Below are 17,947 nucleotides of genomic sequence, written 5' to 3' on the forward strand. Positions count from 1 at the left end.
AGGCATGCGCTACCACACTCAGCTAATTTTTGATTTATTGTAGAGATGAGGTCTCACCAAGTTGCCTGGGCGGGTCTCAAACCCACGGGCTCGGGCAATCTACTTGCCTTGGCCTCCCAAAATGCTGGGATTATAGGCTGAGCCACCAAGCCTGGCTGTGAGGGCTTCTTTCATCCAGGGTCTGGAGTGTTCAGCAGGCAGGCAGCATGGTGGCTTCTCTGACCCTAGGCTCTGCAGGGTGCAGTTTTCCCCAGCTGCCATTCCCTGGGGAGGGATCTGTCACAAAATGCTTTCCATAAGACCCTTCACCATGCATTCCTCCACCTTGTGGGTGGGTTTCCTGCAAGCTTTGCTGGTGTGGCACCACAGCGACGTCTCTGCCATTCAGTAAGCATAGCTGTATCCTCTCCAACAAAGTCAGGATCTGAGCCCAGGGGTCTCTTTCTTGGGTGTGCTGTCTCAGCCCTGGGACGGGGCTGCTGCTTGGACACTCTATGTCAGCAATGGGGGCAGCAGTTGCTCTTAGAGCTCTGTTCCTAGATCCTTTTTTTTTTTTTTTTTGACTTTAAGTCTCACTCTTCGTTGCCCAGGCTGGAGTGCAGTGGCATGCTCACAGCCACCACAGCCTCGACTGCTGGGCTTTAGGTGATCCTTCTGCCTCAGCCTTCCAAGTAGCCGGAACTACAGGAGCGCGCTACCATACCCAGCTAGCTTTTGTGATTTATTGTAGAGGTGAGGTCTCACCAAGTTGCCCAGTCTGGTCTCGAACCCCCAAGCTCAGGCAATTCTCTTGCCTCTGCCTCCCAAAGTGCTAGGATTACAGGTTGAACCACCACATCTGGCCTATTCCTAGATTCTTGAGGACTCTTTTCACTTCTTATAAGCCAACCTTTCATTACTCCAGTCTCCTGTTACAGTCAAATCTTTTTATTTTGAGTTGGAAGTCTCACTCTGTCACCAAGACTGGAGTGCCGTGGCACACTCACGGCCACCCCAACGTCGACCTGCTGAGCTCCAGTGATCCTTCCGTCTCAGCCTTCCAGGTAGCCAGAACTACAGGTACATACTACTATGCCTGGCTATTTTTAAATTTTATTTTATTGTAGAGACGAGGTCTCACCAAGTTGCCGAGGCAGGTCTCGAACCCACAGGCTCAGGCAATCCACTCACCTCCCAAAGTGCTAGGATTACAGGCTGAGCCACCGAGCCTGACCCAGTTAACTCTTTACATTAAACTTCCTGGGTTCAAATCTCTGTGCGCTTTCTGTTTCCTGACTAAACCCTAAGTACTTCTGAATCCTAAAACATGACTTCCATAGAAGGTCTGGGCTAAGGGACTCTGTACCTGTGATAATAAGGGCGTCTGGTCCCCTTATGAAGTGCCAGGCACTGCTTCAGGTATTCTGTGAGTGGAACTCACATAATCCTGACAACCACCCCACGAAGCAGGTACTATCACCAGGCCTGTTTTCAAACGGAGAAAATGAGGGGAGAAAAATTTTTTAAAATGAAGGAATGTTCCCAAGTTCCAAGCTAAGAAAAGGAGAGCTGGGATTCAAACCCAGGTACTATGCCATATAGGCCTGGGGGTGATAGCTGGAACACCAGTGTGAAGGCTGGGATCACCCTTCCCCAGGCCCTCAGTCCTGTGCTCCTCCACCCACTGCACACAGCCCACTGTTCTAGAATTATCTGTCTAGCAGCCCAGCAGATCCTCAAGGGCAGAGACCATGTCCTTTCCTCTTGGAATGTCAAGGGTTTAAGCAGAGAGCCCGCTTGGAGCACATGCGGTATTCAGTCAAAAACAGCTAGATGAATGACACCCTGAGGAGAGAACTACAGACCTCAATGGCCCCTGACACAGCAGGGCAAGCCTCAGACCAACGGCCTGCGCAGTGAGCGTCCTGGCCCCTGGAGGCCTGTCCTGGGAGCCTCTCTGCCTACCCTGGCCTAGGGGCAGACACCTGACAGCAGTTGCTACAGTGACCTCCTGAGTCTCTCTCACCTTCTGAACTCCGGGACCCACTCACATGACTTCTCTGCCCAACACCCTCTGCACTTCTGGAAACTGGAGGCTTGGGTCCAGCTCATGGACCTAGCCTCCCTCTGTCCCAACCTCTCTCAGTCCCACTCCTGGCTTTACTTCTAGGGGCCAGCAACGCTGAACTTGGGAGACCATGCACACCCCATGCTGTTTTCCCCACTCTGAAGTTCGGACCATGCTGCCCCCTCTGCCTGGAATCCCTCCACGCCCTGCCCTGTCCCCAGCCGTCCCTGCCTGGGTCCCCTTGGCAGACAGCTCCTGCCCCACCCACCCTGCCCCCCGGGGTATACTGGCCCTCCTGAGTGCTCACACGGAGCCCTGTGCCTACAGCTATGACTCGACCTGTCTGGTGTGCAGAGCCCAGCATCGTGGCTGAGGCTCAGGGCTCTGCAAGGGAATCTCAGCTCCACTGTGACCAGCTGGTGACCTTTGGTGACACATTTCCTCTCCCCAATGCTCAGTGCCCTCATATATAAGATGCGAATAATTATAGTGTGTTATAGAGTGGCTGTGAGGCTTAAGAATGATAATATAGGCAAAGTGCTTAACACTGTCCTGCAATGGCAGCCAGGAGTGTCTTCAGTTCAGAGGCTACACATGCCATGCCTTGGTGGCATCACAGCCCGGTACAGTGTCTGGACCACATCAAGGCACAGTGGGTGAATGAATGGATTCATTCTCTCCCATCCTGGGAGCCTCCAAACGGGTCTCCCTGCCTCCTGTGGCTCCTGCACTGCCAGTTACCTTTCTGAGGCCTACCTCTGATCAAGTCATCCTCGGCTCAGAAACTCCATGTCTCCCCGCCTCCTGAAGGCCAGCCTAGCAACCAGGACCCCTGTGACCTAGCCATCACCCACCTCTCCAGCGACTCTCTAGCAGTGACTGGCTAACTCACTATTCATGGAATAGGTCCCCCCTTTCTGCCACCTGGGAGGCCCCAATCCTACCATGCACAAAAGTCTTAACCTTTTTCAGGACCAGCTTGAGAATCAGCACTTGTCAGGAGCCCTTCCTGACCTGAATCAGGCTCTCATCCTCTCCGCACCACACCCTTGGCTAATCCCCTCCTGTGGTACTAATCGTGTTCTGCCGTGCACATGACATCCCTGTAAACCATCCTAGTCCTCTCTAGACTAAGATCTCTCTCAAGGCAGCAGCTGTTTTTTGGACCTGTCACACAGTAATCCCCCAAATCAATTTAGTTGGGACCCAGAACCAAAATAAATAGTTGAGCTCAGAACAAAAAGAAAGATGATACAGTTAAGTAAAAGGCAATAAGTACCATGTGTTTATTTATGGGTATTCAAAGCTAATGGCTGAGTTTAAAAAAAAAAAAAAAGAGGTTGATCTCTTAAGGATAGTGGCTTTAGCTAAGAACTCATACGTGCAGTGTAATATGCCAGTTCTCCACAGGAAAAGAGGAGTATTTCCATGAATTAAAAAGGAATGAAGTAGCTGGGAGAGATTAAGACAATTATCTCTGCCTTTGCAAAGGTGTTTTATCCACCTCCCTGCAAACACAACACATAAGCGCACACACACACACACACATATAAAACAGTCTAATGAGATGGGAAATGGCCCATGTGTTAGTTTCCTGGGGCTACCATAACCAAGAGCCATAAGTCAGGTGGCTCAAAACAACAGAAATGTGTGGCCTCACCGTTCTGCAGGCTTGACATTAGAAATCAAGATCTTGGCAGGACTACCCCCCGCCCAGCTTCCGGCAGCCCCAGGTGTTCTCTGGCTCACAGCAGCCTCTCTCCAACCTCTGCCTCCGTCTTCATACAGCCAGCCACCTTCTCTCTCTGTACCTTTGTGTCTCTCCTCCTCTTCTAGGGATACCAGCCAGTCATGCAGGACTAAGGGCCCACCCTATGCCAGCATGACCTCATCATAACTAGTTACATCTATAATAACCCTATTTCCAAACAAGGTCACATTCTGAGGAACTGGGGGTTGGGACTTTAACATGTCCTCTTGAGAGATACAATTCAACCCACCAGCATCCAATTACCCACTCAACGGGATCTGTGGTCCTCAGGAAAGATGAAGGGCATTAGCCAGTGGCCCTTCTCCTTAAGAGTCCCCCCAGACTGAAGGGGTAACAAACCTCACCTCCGGCAAACACCTTCCCCCAGAAGCAGCAGGCAGGGAGCCACACTCCCGAGAACAGGGAGAAAGCTATCCCAGAGAAGCCACTTAGTTCCCAGTCTAAAGTCTGTCTGGAGGGAGAGAACTCAATGGATCCTTACCCAGAGATACCACCACCAAAGCCCTGTGGGCTTGGGCAGGAAAGGCTTCCGATGAGAAGATCTGAGAGAGTGTCCTTTGGCTGTTGCCCTAGGGAGCGAACACTTTGGAGGCCTTCTGATCTCAGCAGGGAGATGGAAGTCTGTTTCTTCCCACATTATGAGAACACAGTCCCCTCAGGGTAAAGTTTGCAATTTCTCCTAACGCCCAAGCAGAGAACAGTATCCTAATGAAACAGGGGAATGGCAAGAAGTAACATGGAGCAGCTGGGGTGTACCTGGAAGGGTACTTGGGGACACATTCATTCACTCATTCAACAGACATTCATCAAGCACCTGCCACATGCCAGCACTATGGATATAGTAGTAATACGACACGAGGTACCTACCCTCATGGAGCTTAGTGTCTACCAGAGCAGAGAAACAAACAAGTAGATAAATGAGGTCATTCCAGACAGGACTATGTTGCCATGTGGCTAACTGACAGTTGGACACAGGAAATGGTACTTCCAATGGCAGGTTCAAGAAGGGCCTCACTGAGGTGACACTGGCGCTGAGACCGAAAGATGAGGAGGAACCAGTCGGGTCACAATCTTCGGGAAGAGCATTCCAGGCAGGCCCATGTGCAAAGGTCCTGAGGTAGGAAAGTGCCGATGTGTCAAAAGGCCCATGCGGCTGGCGGGCAATGGATAGATTTGAAAAGGCAGGCAGGGGCCAGCCAAGGCCAGAGTGTGTGCCACGCTTTCAGTGCAGCAGTGGGAAGCCACTGGAGAGTTCTGGGAGGGGGACAGACATCGTTAACATAGACTTGTAACAGTACACTCAGGCTGAGTGAAGAATGGACTGTGGCTGCAGGTGGAGTCGGGGAGGAGAGCCAGGAGGCTGTGGTGGGAAGCCAGAAGTGCCATGATGGGCCAGGGGAGCCGGAAGGAATGAGGGGATTTGGAATCCATGTCAGAGGCAGAGTCAGACATGGCAGATGGTCAGAGTCAGTGGAGAATAAACACCTTGCTGAGTGTCAAATGCTGGCAGAACCCTTACACTCATCCCCTGATTAACACAACTTCCACATGAAGAAACTGAGGCACTGCCAGGTCAGCGACCCCCCCCACGTGGCACAGCAACTCAAGGTGAGAAGTTGGGCTCCTGCCTCACAACCCAGGGCACCTCCACCAGGAAAAGGCTAGACAGGAAAAGGCAAACCACAGTCTGCCACATCCAGCCTGATGCCTGCTTTTACAAATAAAGTTTTATCAGAACATAGCACACTCGGTTTCCGTAGTGTCTGTAGCATCTGTAGCTTTGTTCACACTACGACGGATGGAATCACGGCGGCAGGGACCATATGGCCCACAAAGCCTGAAATATTCTCTGGACTAAAAGATCACACAAAATACACTGGCCAAGTTTGTAGGGACAGGAGGAACTTGTAGGGACAGGAAGAAGCCTAGGCTCACACAGAGCTCTGGGGTCTCCTCTTTCTAGCTGGAGCCTCACCCAAGGGGCTGTCCTGCTGGCAAGGCTCCTTCAACATCGCTTCCCTCGGCCTGGGGACACAGCAAAGCACAGCATTGTGACAGCTATGTCATGGAAGTTGTGCAAATTAAGTTCTATAGGCATTCCCAAGAGACTAATTCTAACTGGAAAGATCAGGGAGGGCTTTCTGAAAAAGAAAAAATTGACAGGAACTTAAAAAGATGGGTTGAGGGCACTCAAAAAATCCCCAAAATCACTCTTAGCCACAGCAGATTACCTAGGACTCTGCTGAGCTAAAGGGAGTGGGTTCTCCATCACTAGGGGTGTTCGACCCGAAGATGCTAGCCTTTGGCAGGGATACAGTTGAAGGAGACTGGACAAGGTCCCTTGAAATTGTCCCTGGCCAATGCCCCTTGAAATTATGGGCTCCACAACGACAGGCTACAGCTTCTTTAATGTCATCTCTCATCGTACTTGTGGAGGGACACACAAGGTTTAGAAATGACCGGGAATGGGAGGCAGAGACAGAGAAAATGTCCAGGCAGAGAGAGGAGAGGGCTGAGAACAGGAGTGAGCTTAAGAGGCATCCTCACACCCAAGTCAAAGAAAGCCTACCCACGTCACAGAGGGAAGGAATCCGCACGGGCCTTTCCCCTCACTGCTACAGAGAGAAAAAAAAGAGCTAAAGCCTGATAAGGGCTAAAACGAATCAAATGTCCCTTTAATACCTCTGCCTGGCACTTGGCAGCCTCCTTAACATGTCCCATTGTTCCCTGGCAGGGTCTGGGCAGCGGAAGCCCTCAGCTGCCTCTCCCGCTGCCAGAGGAGGTTGATGGGCAGCAGGCAAGTGGGGTCCACGCTGGGGGAGGGGGTGGGGAGGGCACCCCAGGCTATAGGGTTGATTCTCCCAGGAGATTCCTCCCCAGCAGGAAAGACACACCAAACTGCAGGGTCTGACAACTGCCCCAAGGGAAAGGTTAAGGGACGAGTTATCGGTGGGAAAATCAACCTGGCACTAGTCTGTACTCTGCTCACGTGCCAGGAGGGCGTTATTTCCACTTAACAGGCAAGGAAATGGAGGCTAAGAGTGGCTCATGACTTGCCCACAGGAGCCAATAAAACACGGTGGCTAACAGCACAGGTCTGAGAGTCAGCGTGAGCCCCACCACTTGTTTCTTGTGCAGGCCTGGGAAGTGACTTCTGCTTCCTGAGCCTCAATTTTTCCCATCTGTGAAATGACAACAGTAAGGGCACACGCCTCCTGGGCTTACAGCACGTGCATGGCATGCAGTAGGAGCTCAATATATTAGTGAAATATATTAGTGATCACCTCCATTACTGCTGTGGGGTCAGGGCCCAGACAACCCTCAGTCCAACCTAGCCTCCACACTGACTGAGCCCCACATTCCACACCGCACAGCTCCACCAGGAGCCTCCTGGAACTGCCAAGGGAAGAGTCTGGAATGGCGGGCAGAGCCCCGTCCTCAGAGACACGGGCAGCTGCGTTCCGCTGAACCCCACCTAACCGTTAGCCCTGAGAGCCTCGACTGCTCTCACCCAGGCTCCCTCTTTTCCAGAAGCTCCCTGGAGGCCTCTGAGGTTCCCTCAGAGAAGGGAACACAGCTGGTGCACCGGTGCAGTTTCTGCTGGGCAAGCTGCCTTCACTCTCATTTTGTGGGATCCGAGCACTCCTCCGATATTAGCAATGCACACTCTGGGACTGCCCCCACACCAGGAAGCACAGGGCAGAGGGGCTCCACACCCACATTGTTCTAACAAACCTACAGCAGCTCCCAACATGGCTAGAACAAACTTTATTAGACAGGGTGGACCTCACATTCAGATACTTAGAGACAGAGAGGTAAGGTAAACGGTTTCCTGAGCCGAGATAGAACAGGAATCATCTGAATATAAACATAGTGAGTCTACTCAAGAGCCCAAGGTTTACAAATCATCCTTTTTTCTGCAAAGTGCAATAGTCTTAGAGACAGAGGACTAGCCTCAACATACTGGCTCTAAGACTAGTCACATCACTTACAGTCTTTGAACCTCAGCTTTCTCGTCTCTAAAGCGGGGACCACGCGCCGTGCCCTGCCTCGCCTCCGCCATGAGATAAAGAGAACACAGTGGAAAAAGGCTATGAAGTCTTGTAGATAACAAAGCAGGGTTCCCAAACTCACGACTTCTCAGGCCATGCCAGTTATGTGAGGGGGTGAAGTATTCAGGTTTGAGACCACAAAGTGTGGCAGGGGCGTGGCCACCTGCAGAGCTGGGGTCTATCTAAGGGGGCAGCACATTTCTGTGATCCTGGAACCCATACTCAGCTGCCAGACTTGCTGATTTTTTTCCCAAAAAAACAGAAATAAGAAATTTTTTAAAATGTGAAATATTCTAACATTTAGGTACTGGCAGCTTACCAATGTTTAAAAATAACAACACCCACACATCCACGGGCCACCCACAGAATAGATCCCTGGACCACGTCCGGCCTACAGGCCCTCCATAAAGGTACACATGTAAGGCTTTTCCAAAAAAAAAATTAAAAGGTTAAATAAATTAATAAAAGCAGTTCTCCAAAAGAAACAGCCATGAAGGGATATTATCAGTAAAATAACCAGGAAACCAACCCATAATATTCCAAGAACAGAATCGCTAACTTTTCACTAAAGTTAGGTGCCGCATTTAGAAACTGGTTGTTTCACAAATAGACACGCACACACGTACATATTTTAACTGTCAGCAGCAAGACTCAGATCAATACTCGGGAGGAAAAATGCAAAAAAAATCACACAGTCTTCAGTGGAGAAGATACAATGTGCCTTAAGCAGCAGGAAGTCACTTTCACACGACATCCCGGGCGGATGTTTCCAACCTGTTCCTTTAAGAAGCCCCCTTCCTCCGGGAGCCCCGCGGTCTTCTCTGCTTAGCAGCCCACCCCTCGCAGGAGGCTGACATTTGTAACTCATGGGGAGATGCAGGCGTGCGAACACACACACACACACACACACAGGGCTCCTGGGAGGCTGCCTGAGTGCGGCATCCAGGCATACGCAGGACCTTCTGTAATCTTGCCCCGGCACAGCCACCTGGGCATTTAGCTAAAGGCAGCCAACAAGAAGTCCAAGAACCAGGCCCATGGGAATCTCGGTGATAACCTCCCCCTGCAGACTCAGGTCCCTGGGAGAGGGCGCACCCAGGACCCGCCCAAGATCATATTATCAGTGGCCAGCAGAGGCAGTGGAAGGAAGCATTTCAGCTGGGCTGGAACCCTGTTCCCATCACTTCCTAGCTGTGTGGACCTGGATGTGTTACCTGACCTCTCTGTTCCTCAATCTTCTCATCTGACTGTGCTTCTTTTAGGAAAGGGAGCCTGAGGCCCCCGAGGTCGGGCACAGAGCTAGCGAGTGGCAGGGCAGAGCCGGAGTTGGGTCTGGTTGGTTCCTGATCCCATGCTCTTTTCTCTGCTCTCTCCAGTACAAGGGAGAGGTTCCTAGGTTCTTCATAATGCTACCCCTTTTCAGGAGACCCCGAGTTCAGCCCCTCACCTGCTCATGGGCACCTCACCCTTGTCCCAGGGCACGTGGCACAGCACCCATCCTGCAGGGCACCAGGCTATGGGTACTGGAGGAAACCACAGCCCTAGAGCCCCTAGACCTCCAAGTCCATGGCAGAGGGATTCCAAAGTACACTTGTCCCAGATTCGGCCCGAGCCGTCCCCTGCATATGACACACGCCTACTAACGGCACCACAGGGCTCCCCTGTGGGTGCTGACCGACAGCTCTGGGAGTTGCAGATAAACACACACTCCAGGAATACATGCTCAGAAGAGGTCCCAGAGCACTCCTGGGGAGAGTGGAGTGGGCCCCTGAGGAAAGAGAGGTCTGTCCTTGAGAAGAACAGAGGACTCCCTGTGGGACCCTCAACAGGATTTCACACGTGATCCTTGCCCCCCCCGACCCACCCCATCATGCTCCTTGGCCATGGGTCCTGGTGTCACCATCCTTAACAAGCTCTCAGGGACTCTGAAGCACCATGAAGTCCTCAACGGCCAGCAGGTACTGCACACCAATCATGCTGTTCACTCCCTCCCTTCCTCAGCCACTCAGCAAATATTCTGGGCAAGAGAGAGATTAGTTGCTGCCTTTAGGAAGCAGACAGTGTGGACAGAAGAAAAATGATTGCTACACTGCATGATGGATTGATACAGAGGGTTCTGGGCCCCTGGAGGAGAGAGTGCCACCCCAGGTGGCGCAGGTAGGGAATGGTCAGGTTTAGGGACAAGGCAGCTGGCAAGAAGAATGTTAGGGACCTTCCTGGAAGGGCCTCGGATCTCAGGAGGCAGATGAGAAAATCGAGCCTCAGGGGAGCTCAAATCGGTCAGTGAGTGACCCTGGGAGGGAGGGGGGAGGGAGTGACCAAGGAATACTTCCTGGAGGCAGCAGGCCCAGAGTTGAATCTAGAAGGATGCAGAGGATCTGGGCTCCCTCCAGGTAGGGCAGTGGGAAGTCACCCCCAACAATGGCTTCAGGCTCCAAAGAGCCAGGGAGTGGGGTAAAAAGAACAACCCTCTGCATGTACAACCTCCTCCCCACCCCCAGTGTTGGAGAAACTGCACCCACCTGGCTCCATCCACAGCCTTGGAATCCTGTGTCGGACTGCTCACCCTCCCAACAGCAACCATGTGCACAGCCCATCCTGCCTCAGCCACAGGGAAGCCGAGAAGCATCGAGTGCCCACTATCTACCGGGCCCTTCCTGACGGCAGCAGCATGTCCACATGTACCCAGAACTTGCTCTGTGCCAGGCCGGTGCCTTCAGCGACACATTTCATTCTCAAGAGAACTTCCCACATAGTTCACGATGTTCCCATTTTACAGACTGAGAATTCCAGGCACAGAAGTCAACACACTCGCCCAAGCCTACGGTCTTGAGTTAGGCAGCATAGTGCCAAAGCTAGAATCTGAAACCCTGCCCCACCGTGGCTCCACCAGAAGGAATGGAGAATTGCTTTGCCAACTGGGAATGTGGAGATGGGTGGAGGTTCCCCTTCAAGGTCTCACCATGTGTCTGAGTACAGTGGCCCATGCTTGCAATCCTAGCACTTCGAGAGGGAGGCCCAAATGGGAGGATCGCTGGAGGAGTGCTTGAGGCCAGGCATTTGAGACCAGCCTTAGCAATACAGCATGACTCCGCCGCTACAAAAATGTTTTGAAATTAGCTGGGCTTGGAGGTGCCTGTAGCCCCAGCTACACAGGAGGTTGAGGCGAGAGGATCTCCTGAACCCAGGAGTTTGAGGTTGCAGTAAGCAATGACTGCACCACTGCATTCCAGTCTGGGTAACAGAGCGAGACCCTGTCTCAAAAAAGAAAAAAAAAAGCCACACTACCACTAAGTGACCTCATGAGCTCCCGCTCCACTACTGGAGAGGTTCAGTCTCAGGGCCATAGTCTCATTCCTCTGCTCATATGTCTGGACTCCCACTGCAGCCTCGCAGGAGGGGCTGGAGAGACCTGGATGGGAAACAGGTCCTCTGTCCTGCTTAGATATGGAGGAAGCGAGTGGCTGAGGACTCCACACTCGGCCAGAGACTGACAGGTCAAATGCCAGCTTCAACACCACAGGCCGCGCGCATCCTTGGGCAAGCACTTGCCCCTCTTCAAGCTTCAGTTCCCTCATGCTTCTACAGGAGGGAGAGGAAACACCTACCTGTTTATATTCTAACAAGAGGTACAGGCAAGGAGCCTAGCAGAGTCAGTGCTAAATCAATGGCAACTGCTTTCGTTACTATCAACATCACCCTTTCATTATCAACCATATCATCATCGTCCTCCTTGTCAGTGTCATTTTATGCTGTGGATTCCATCACCCGAGAAAGCTGAAGAAGATCCAGCCTTTGAAGCTCAGAATTCTCTAAAGCCGAAGGGAAGGGGGAAAAAAGGCCTGCTTCTTCTCTTTCCTCTCCTATCTGCACTCAGCAGAGGGCAGCAAACAGGAGCCATCCACAGATAAGAGGGAGAGGAGAGACACACGGAGAGAAAGCCACACACGCGTAAACACACACCCACCACCACGGCAAGCGGAACTGTTTAGCTTCCTCCAGCTTCCAAAGTATGAACACTCCGCCTCCTCCAGCTAGAGGGCCAGGCGGAGAGTGTGGAAGCCGAAGAGGCAGAAGTTCTTTTACAGCTCAAGAGAAATGTTCAATGAATTGACTTTCTGTGGGCGGGGGCGGGGGGCAGCTCTCAGGACGCCTGCCAGGGGAAGGGAAGCCTGCAGAACTCTAAAGAAGGTTAAATAAAGACAGCTTGCCACAGCCCCTGTCTCCAGCCTCCACCCTGTGCTGGCAGCCTCAGTGCCCGAGCTTCCCCAGCAAGAAACGGAGGCCTCCACAGTTAATCCTCTCAGCCAGGGCTGGGAGAGCCGAGATGGGAACACAGACCTCCAGACCATAGCTTCGGGGCCCAACCATGAGTCCTGGGGGGCAGTGAGGTTTCCTCTCGAAGACCAAGTCTGAGCCCCAGGGAGTGACTGCTGCCCAGACGTTGTGTCAGCAGGACCCTGAGTGGACATCTGTTTGTTGGCTTCTCGAGATGTCTTTCTCTTCCTCCCCATAGGAGCACCCAGATTCTCCTTCCAGAACTACTCTTCCTAGACATGGGTGGCCTCATCCCATCCCTAGCTCCAGGGTAGGTTAAGTGAGTCAGCATAGCTCAGCCTCCTGACAGCTGTCACTGGTGCAGGGGGCATGTGAGATCCCAATGGGACCAGTGAGACCTAAGGAAATCTTGCTAGACCTTGTAGGAAAGATGTTTCCTCTCTCTTCTACAGATGCTACCAGAGAGGATAGTCACTCCTCCAGGATCTAGGTGTGGGTATGAGGTCTGCGACCATGTTTGCTACCACGGGGGCTCAGTCTAGGACAAAGTCAGCACACAGAGAAAGTTAGAACCCAGAGAAAAGGAACCTCAGCCCTGACAATACCACAGACCTCTAGATCACTCCATACCTGAAGCCAATTGCAGTCACAGGAGCCGATCTATTCCCTTCCTCATTTTGGCTCATATGGCTTAATTCATTCTGTTACTGATAAGAGAATCTGCAGTGGCTCTTGGATTCAGATCGGTTCTATCTGTCACGGACAGCAACAAGGTGCCACGTGCTACGCAGCCTTTAATTCTCTATTCCCTGCTGTATCTCTTTGCTTCCTTCGAGTTTAACCCATTTGTGTTGTCTTAAAACTATAAGTCATTGGGAAGAAAATTTACAAAAACGTACCTACAAGAAAGCCAGTAGGTTCCAACAATAACTGGTCTCATTAAGCCCCAGCCTCCAAAACTTGGGATGATTATCTTGGTTCATGAGGGAAATCACGATAGAAAAGGATCAAATGTTAACATGTGGAAGGAAGACATCTTCACAGCAAACTGGAGCAAGAGCTTGGAGAAGAATGGGATTGTGGTCTGCATTCCTCCCTGTGAGAACTTGTTTAACTGATTTCTCCTCTTCTGGGCCTCAGTTGCCATATCTACAAAATGAGGGTGGGTAGACCAGAGGATGTATGATGCCTCTTGACTGCTCTGACACATTCCAATCATTCAGTAAGCATGTCCTGTCTTCCAAGAGTCAAATCTTGTGCTTACGTGCTGAAGTGGATATGGTTCCTACCTTGAGATGTTTCTGGGAGGGGAGGCCACAACGCACTTCATGGCCACAGGAACTCAGACAAGCATAGGCTACCTCTTCTTCCCATTCCACCAGGCATGCAGACAGAGGTTCATAAGACTCTCATTTGAGGCTCTGCCACATACATGGGTTGCAGAGGGTAAAAGATGTGCAAACACAGAACCCACTCCAAACTCCACCCAGGCGTTTAGCTGCCATGGGACATACTTCTAGCTGCCAGGTCAGTTTCCAGGTGCTTTTTATACAGTGAGGAGATCCTGGTGCCATCTATGCAAGAGCTGGCTGTGGACAAGGTACAATTAGCAGGCTAGATGGTTATCTTTTGAACAGGCCTTTGCTTTTTCATTCCGATTCCATTATCTGTTATCATGTCACTGGAGCCAACAGATTAAAGGCCGAACATCTTCAGACTACAGCCTGAGAAAAGGCATTTGAATATGAACATATCCTTAAATTGGGGCCTCATTACAAGTTAGATACAGAGGCCTGTTTAAACACACTCCCACTACCCAAACCCTTTCAACACTTGCTTCCAAGTAAACTCACAGAACCCCAGGATGCTAGCCTTGAGAAAGACCTAACAACATATCTATTCTCTACATTGCAAATGAGTTTCAATACGTCATTAACTCCACTTGAGTAGCAGTGTTGAGAAACAGTCTGAGGCCAGGTCTGGCATTAGGGAGAAAGATTGATTAGCAATGTCTGCCCTGGTCATGGAAGGGGAAGCACAATTATAATATATATGCCTTCTGAATCTAAACCTCACTTCACAGATGAGGAATTCAAGGCTTAGAGAGGCTAAACTACTTTCCTGAGCTCACATAATGAGTTTAGGGCAGGAGAAAGGACTAGAAGTCAGGTCTTTGCTCCCAGGCCTTCCTTAGCTGGGATCCCTGGGAGAGTGCAGCCTAAAATGAAAATAAAAATATAGAGAGCCAGATTTGCTCTGGTAAATCAACAACTCTTCTGTAAGGCATCAGATTTCACCCGGGCATGTAGACAGAGAACTGATTAGCAATTGAAGGATATCAGCTCCCCTGTGGAAACTTAAAGAAATATCAGCTCCCCTGTGGAAACTTAAAGAAATCATTCCAAGGCTACATTTCTATGATACTTAACTTTCTCTGCCACCAAGAATACTGAACAAAGGGGAAAAAAAAGTATGGCTTTCTGGATGTTCTAAGTCTAAAGTTCAGCTCTATAATAATGAGAAAAATTCCTGGTGTTTGAAAATTAAAGTCATGGTATTCCATTATCCCATCAATTTCTCTTCCACATATGCCATCATCCAATGAAGTCATTTCTCACAAGGAGGGGCTGCATGGAATTTTCCTAAAATGAGTTCCTAATAACCCATCGCTACGCCTGGACAATGAAATAGGCTATAGAATTGAACCAAGATGTTAAGCAGATTGGGGCTTGAAATGAAAGGGATGCTCAGGTTAAAAGGAAGATGGCTTCCAGACTGGCTTTTCTTGCTTGGTTTTGCAGATTTTCAAGAAGCCAACTTCTGACCAGATGAGTGCTGAAATCCAAGAAGCGTGATGTGTCCCCCTATAAATCAGCTGCCCTGCCCAGTTCCAGAGGTACACCCGGGATAAGCTGGCATGACAGTTATGGAGACTTTCATTCCAGCCGGTGATAAATGCTCTTAATTTGAAACTCTGTATTCTTCAATCCAGTGGAGAAATCAAGGAGTTAGAGGATGGCTCAAACAGCGGGTATGTGACCCTCAAAGAAACTTCTCTCAAACCCAGAAGGAACATATTTTTCATTTGGATAAAGTCCTGTCAGACTTCCCTCCAGAGCCTCTGCAGTTATTTCTACCAGAAAGATCCACGGGATGCTCTGGGATGACTCTCGACAATTACAAGAGTGACAGGCTGAGCTAGGAACTGGTCAGCCCTGTCGAAAAAGCTCTGTGTGCGCGAGACGCCAGCTTTTCCATAGCGGCCTGGCGTGTTCCGTGCACGTCCCCCAGTGCTCCGGGATAGGGGTGGAACACCACCACTCCGGGAAGGCAGCCTCTCTCCCCAGGGCCAGCTGACATTCAAGCGAGGGACTGGGGACCAAGCCCAGTGCTCTGCATCTGCGAGAGAGCGAAACAAAAAGGGGCTGTGTGGAGATTTGGCAGGGTGTTCCTGAAAGGCAGCAGATGAATGCTGAATCCTGTCGCACCTAGAGGAGCTTATCATCGGGGAAACAGCTCCATTCTGCTGCTCCCAGGAAGCAAAGAGATTTTCTTTAAAGCAAGGATAATCAGTTGGCACGCCCCCCACCCCCTGCACCAAACCGCTTCACCACTTCTCCCTCCTCCTCTCTGTGCTATTCCAGAGAAGAAGAAATGAACAAGAACTAGACCTTCCCAGATGAGCCCATCTGTCCATTTCAGCTAGGGACTCCCAGCAGCACCCAGCTGTTGCTCCCCTCTCTCTCTGCCCCAAAGGCTGCCTTCTTCCATCAATACCCTCTTGCACAAGGGAGTAATTTACTTTGAAAGCTTAGGCCAAACTGGCAGTTAACCTTGACCTTCTCTCTACACATCTGGGTCTATAGAAAATGAAAATCAGAATGTCTCTGGCATCTATAGCAAATGAAATATAAGGGCTTTCTCCAGGCAGAGGCAGAATGTCAAGAGCTATTTTAGAACTGGCCACAGCTATTCCAAAGGAGAGTTTGCACTTGGGGAGGACACTCCCCCTTGACCTGGGGCTGTGTTCAGTATGGAGCCTCCACAGCTAGGGATGGTACAAGGGACTCCAGACTCAAGGAATAAAAAAGAAATGACCACTGTGTTCCTCACTAATTCATGGAGAGTATCACAGAATGTTGGAGCTGGACCAATAATCACATTTTATAGATGGAGAAAGTAAGACTCAGAGAAGGAGATGAGATGTGTTCAGGACACACACAGCAAGTTAGAGGAAGAGCTGAGGCTAGAACCCTGGACTCCTGGCCCTGGACTCCTTCCTGACAGCGGTAAGAGATTTCATGAGGGAAAACCCCATACAGATACAGAATTTAAGGGACAGAGGTCTAAGTAGCCTGCCAGACCCCTGCCAGGGGTTTAGGAAAGGAGATGAGGCCCTTAGTTTCTAAACAGTGAGCTCTTCCAGAAAGATCAACCAGACCCTCTGGGATGGTTGCAACAATTACCAGAGCGACAGACTGAGCTCAAATTGGTCAGCTCTGTAGCAAAGAGCCCTCTGTGTTCAAGATGCCAGACTGCCTAGACAGCAGCCTGGTACTAGGAAGAAAAAGGAAAACCATCAACCTCAAATAAGTCAGCCTCTTTCCTCGAGGCCAGCCAACAATCAGTCGAGTGTGATCCTGATGCACAAATGATCCACTTCCCATGGGAGCAGGGAAATTCCGTAAGAAAACCTGATATGCCCCACTGTATGACAGCGGTGTGCGCTGCTGCATGTGCTCATGGGCGCCCACTGAGACGAAGGAGTGAGCGATAGAGTTTCTGCCATCAGGGAGTTGCTAGTCTAAATGCACACCCCCACCATACACACATGTAAGTTCAGAGGAGGCAGAAACAATTCAGATCCCAGTTTTGGCTGCAACAGACATCACAACTAATCAGACTGGGCAAGTTCTGAGGCGACAGGGAAGGCATCTGGCATTTCATCCTCAGGGCACTGGGCATCAACCACCTCTGGGATATTTCGGGGATCCCTCCATCAGAGCCTCCACCTCCGGGCTTCTGGAAAGTCCGAGGCAGCAGGTCCCTCAGGCACCAGAAACTCACCCCCTTCCCCATCCCCAGGGGCCTGAAGCTTCACAAGGAGCATGATCTTTATATCCTCCAAGGAACACACAGGATCTGACTGGGGAATAAGGCTGGAGGGAGCACAAACGGGGAGAGAAGTGGAGGGGGAGTCCAGGTGTCTGGCTGGGCAGATAAGAAAACAGGATAGGAGCTGGCCTGAGTAGGAAACACGGGATCAGCAGGTGGGGGGAATGAGGGGGCTGCACCTGAACGGACCAGCACCTTCATGTCTCCATTCCTATCTGCAGAAGACAGGAGTCATCCTGGGATACCGGGATGCAGATAGGATCCTCCGAAAGAGAGAGAAGCTGGGAGGGGTCAGGGCATGCCAGACGGCGACAGAAAGGATGACGGTAATGGAAGGTAAGAAACAACGTCCTGGCTTCTAATTCCGGCTCGGTGTCTGACTGCGTGGGTTCCTAGCCAAGTCCCGACAGGACTCAATTTTCTTTCACCGTTTCTCGATTTTCCCATCCGAAAAATGGGAAGAGCAGAAGAGTCTCCGGAGCCGCCTCTGGGAGACAGGAAAAGGAGGAGGGACCCGCAGGCTGGCGGCGAATCCGACGAGGGGGCGTTCCCAGCCCCACGACCACCGGGGGACTCACCTGTCCGGCCGCCGGGGCCCCCGCCGCCCCCGAGCCCCCGGGGGTGCCGTCGGGCTGCCGCTCGCGGTACAGCGCCCAGAGCCCCACGTTGGGCAGAAGGACCAGG

General features: G+C 51.2%; 1 protein-coding gene across 1 annotated transcript in view; it reads right to left on the reverse strand.

The window, feature by feature from the left end:
- LOC103262274 (polypeptide N-acetylgalactosaminyltransferase 10) overlaps positions 1-17,941 on the reverse strand; it is a gene marked incomplete at its 3' end in the record, with an annotated part of 201,351 nt that extends 183,410 nt beyond the window's left edge. Inside the window, exon 1 of the mRNA XM_021713293.1 lies at positions 17,842-17,941. The remainder of the gene's footprint in view (positions 1-17,841) is intronic.
- Between the last annotated feature and the right edge of the window lie 6 nt (positions 17,942-17,947).

This window comes from Carlito syrichta, unplaced genomic scaffold (assembly GCF_000164805.1).
Source record: "Carlito syrichta isolate Samal-C Ts95f unplaced genomic scaffold, Tarsius_syrichta-2.0.1 Scaffold304419, whole genome shotgun sequence".
In the NCBI taxonomy this organism is placed as follows: domain Eukaryota; kingdom Metazoa; phylum Chordata; class Mammalia; order Primates; family Tarsiidae; genus Carlito; species Carlito syrichta.